Source organism: Lactuca sativa, chromosome 9, assembly GCF_002870075.4.
Source record: "Lactuca sativa cultivar Salinas chromosome 9, Lsat_Salinas_v11, whole genome shotgun sequence".
NCBI lineage: Eukaryota > Viridiplantae > Streptophyta > Magnoliopsida > Asterales > Asteraceae > Lactuca > Lactuca sativa.
The window spans coordinates 157,831,516-157,835,890 of NC_056631.2; positions in this window are offsets into that span (position 1 = coordinate 157,831,516).

Here is a 4,375-nt window from a genome sequence, read left to right on the forward strand (position 1 = left end):
GACTTGTGTGGTCCATCATCAATCGAAAGCATTGGCGGTAGCAAGTATATTCTTGTTATTGTTGATGATTTCTCACGTTTTACATGGGTGTTCTTTTTGACGCACAAATATGAGGCTACTCCTAAGCTAAAGATGTTCATCAAGCAGGTTGAAGTGCAACTGAGAAAAGTCGTTCGTAACATTAGGAGCGACAATGGACTGGAGTTCAAGAACAGAGAATTTGAAGACATTTTGGCAGAAAAAGGAACCAGTCACAACTTCTCAGCCCCCTACACACCTCAACAGAACATAATTGTCGAAAGACGAAACCGATCCTTGTGTGAGGCGGCCCGAACTATGCTAAGTTTCGCTTCTCTTCCTTTATATTTCTAGGCTGATGCTATTGTTGCAGCGTGTTTTACGCAGAACAGGTCTTATCTCAACAAGAATTTCTCTCTTACTCCTTATCAGATCATCAATAACAGGAAGCCGAACATAAAATTATTCCATGTGTTCGGCTCACGATGCTTCATCTTCAACTCCAAAGAACATCGTAACAAGTTTGACGTTAAAGCTGATGAAGGAATATTTTTGGGATATTCTCTTACTTCAAAAGCTTACCGGGTCTTAAACAAGCGTTCTAGGAAGATCGAAGAAACATATTATGTGACTTTCGATGATAACTACGTCAAGAAGCTAAAGGCCGCTGAAGAAGCAATTGGAGAGATTTTCTCTCAAACAGGTCAGGTCACGGCCACCATTGCTAATTTGTTTGATCAGTTTGTGGAATTATTCGATGAACCTGAGAAAGCTACTCTCTCGGAAGCCAAGGCAGCAGACAACAAAATCGACCATCTAAAGCAAATCGTCGAAGATGCAACCAAACAAATGGGTGAAGGAGAACAAGTTCCAAACGAACCTCCTCATCAAGGTACTTCAGTCGAGGGGGAGAATCCATTTCCTTCAAATCAACCGAACTCACACTTTCAGGGGGAGAATTCTATTCCTGCTACACCCGAAAGTCCTGTAGCACCCGAAAGTCCTGTAGCACCCGAAAGCTCAGCTACACCCGAAAGTCTTGTAGCACCCGAAAGCTCTGCTACACCCGAGAGTCCTGTAGCACCAGAAAGTCCAGCTACACCTGAGAGTTCTGCTGCACCTGAGAGCTCATCAGTCGAGGGGGAAAATTCCGACATGTTTTTCGATGACGATAGTCAATCTGAATTGGAAGAAATGGTCAACGCCGAATTGGATCCATCTTATGATCTAAATTATCCTCCTCTTACTAAATGGACCAGAGATCATCTTGTATCTCATATACTGGGTAATGTCTCTGAAAAGTTCCTGACCCATCTCAACTGAAGGCAAAGCAATCATCTCTATTCTCCAAAGTAGAGTTATGCATGTATAATTCTTTCGTATCCAAAGTTGAGCCAAAGACAGTTAACACAGCTCTTGATCATTCCGATTGGGTACAAGCCATGCAAGATGAACTTAATGAGTTTGAAAGAAACAAGGTTTGGCGCCTTATTCCAACTCCTAAAGATGCCTCAGTCGTTGGTCTCAAATGGGCTTTCAGAAACAAAATGGACAAGGAAGGCAATGTAATACGAAACAAAGCTCGTCTCGTGGTAAAAGGATACTGCCAGGAAGAAGGAATTGATTACGAAGAAACTTTTTCTCCGGTAGCTAGGCTGGAATCTGTTCGAATATTTCTGGCCTATGCTGCACATAAGAACTTCGAGGTCTACCAAATGGACGTAAAATGCGCCTTTCTGAATGGAGAACTTGAAGAAATGGTTTACGTGGAGCAACCTCCTGGTTTTGTGAATGAAAATCATCCAAATCACTATTATATTCTGGACAAGGCAGTTTACGGTCTGAAACAAGCGCCTAGAGCATGGTATGAAATGCTAACTAAGTTCTTAAAGATGTCAAAATTCAAACAAGGTTCGGTTGACCCAACCTTCTTTTGTAAGAAGGAAGGTAACCACCTTATGATAGTTCAAATCTACGTCGATGATATCATCTTTGGCTCAACGAATCCTAGCTTAACAGCTGAATTCAGAAAGCTGATGGAGACTAAATTTGAAATGAGCTCAATGGGTCCGATTAACTTTTTCCTTGGTTTAAATATTAGATAGGGACCCGAAGGCATCTTTATCAACCAGGAAGCATACACCAAGACTCTTCTTGCTAAATTTGGCATGATGGGAGACTCAAAGGTTAAAGTTCCAATGGCGTTTGGCACCAAGCTCACACCATCCTTGGAAAAACCGGCAGTCGATATAACGTTATACCGCCAGATGATTGGGTCCTTAATGTACCTTACTGCTAGCAGGCCTGATATAATGTTCTCTGTGTGTTATTGTGCTAGGTTTCAGGCGAATCCTCGTGAGCCACATATGCTTGCAGTGAAAAACATACTCCGGTATCTGAAACGAACCACCTCCCTCGGTCTATGGTATCCATCAAACTCAGGTTTCTTAGTTCAAGCCTACTCAAATGCAGACCTTGGAGGATGTGGTTTAGACAGGAAAAGCACCACTAGAGGCTGCCAATTCCTAGACGGGAAGTTGGTTAGCTGGCAATCAAAGAAACATACATGTGTTTCTCTGTCTACAGCCGAAGCAGAGTACATTGCAGCTGCCTCCTGTACATCTCAAGTGATTTGGATCCAAAGCCAGCTCCGTGATTATGGACTTAATATGAAAAAGATCCCACTTTATTGCGATTCAGAAAGTACAATTAGGATCTGTCATAACCTAGTGCAACACTCCAAGACCAAGCATATAGCACTGAGGTATCACTTTATAAAGGATCATGTGGAAGATGGAAATGTCGAAATTCACTTTGTTCGAACCACTGATCAACTGGCCGATATCTTCACCAAAGCTCTTCCTGAAGCGAGTTTCAAAAAAATTTTACAAGGGCTAGGAATGATGGAATCAGAGTCAGTACCAAAAACTACTTCTCAAAACTAAAAGTTGGAAGCGAAATGAACCGAACGTTTGGGTTTGGTTCACATGTGTGCCGAAATGAACCGAACGCTCGGGTTCGGTCCTATTCTCTTATCTTTGCTTATCACTCAAAGGTAGTTTCTTTGGCTATAAACCTTTTGTATCTTTTTCAAATTTCATCTCTCTTATTTTCAAAGTTTATTTTATTTTATTTTCAAAGTTCTCTTATTTTCAAAGTTCTTTTCTTTTTCAAATTTATTTTTTTCTCAAACGAAATAGACCGAACGCTCGGGTTCGGCTCCACAATTTTTTTGTCTCATTTTTTTCTCTCTCTTTAAATCAAAAACTGCAAAAACATTTTTTTTATTTTTTTTTCTTTATTTGTACGATATTTTTTTGATATCATATTTTTGTGTGGCTATTTGTGTGGAAATTCTTTCATTAGTTAAGTGTCCCTAGAAGCATGCTGCTGTATGTGTCCAAAGCCTCACCCGATTCTGAATAATAGCCTTACTGACTTGGTATATACAAACCTTGTCTTCCCAATTAGGCTTTTATATTTATTCTAATCATGAGCTACCTTACTCTGTTCTCACATGAGATAAGAGTTTTCTGCTTGGTCCTTATTTTAGTAGCAGAGGTACTTTGGTTTCTTTACACCATCTACACTACTTTTCTCCATCTCATTCTCTTCATAAACGTAACCCTTGAGACTCTCAGAAATTACCACTGAGGTTTATGGTTACACAATTTTCTGTATTCATGATCTTAGCTTCGTGCCACTACGTGCTAAGTGAAATCCACAATTCAATACCTACTATGTATTGACAGTGAACAATCAACTTTGTTCTAGCTTTCACTAACGAATTGACGAACTTATCCATGGGGATGTAACATGAAATCTCTAATTTCTTTTTGTGTGATTCCTATGAAATTGTTAAATCCCATAACATTTCTTCCCTTGGAATCCAGTTTTCTTTTCTTTGAGATTTCACATAAAATATTTTCATGATGCCACTTAGATTCTTTTCAAACCTACTTGTTCAACAGACTACATTGGTCTCACAAGTACTTCAGTAGATTTCTGTCTTATGTCAAGATCAGGAATTCTAAACTGAAGCGAAAGCCACCCAAATTAGCCTGATTAAAAGAAGCCTTTCAACACTTCTCAATAAGTGTCTGATCGTTATTCAATGGGAAACCAAACAATCACTTTAAGGTCTCTCTTGACTTTAAAGGAAGAGATTCGTGGCCGGGATCCATTGTTTCGTGTCTTTATTGACATCACAATTTCCCACATATGTGCTGCTTTATTTCTTTTCCTTTACACACTAAGCACAAAAATCTTTTTGATTTTCCATAATTCTGGTCTCATTACTTACAAGGCAATTTTTTTTAAAAGAGATGTGGCTCACATTGTTACACGTGGTCATTTT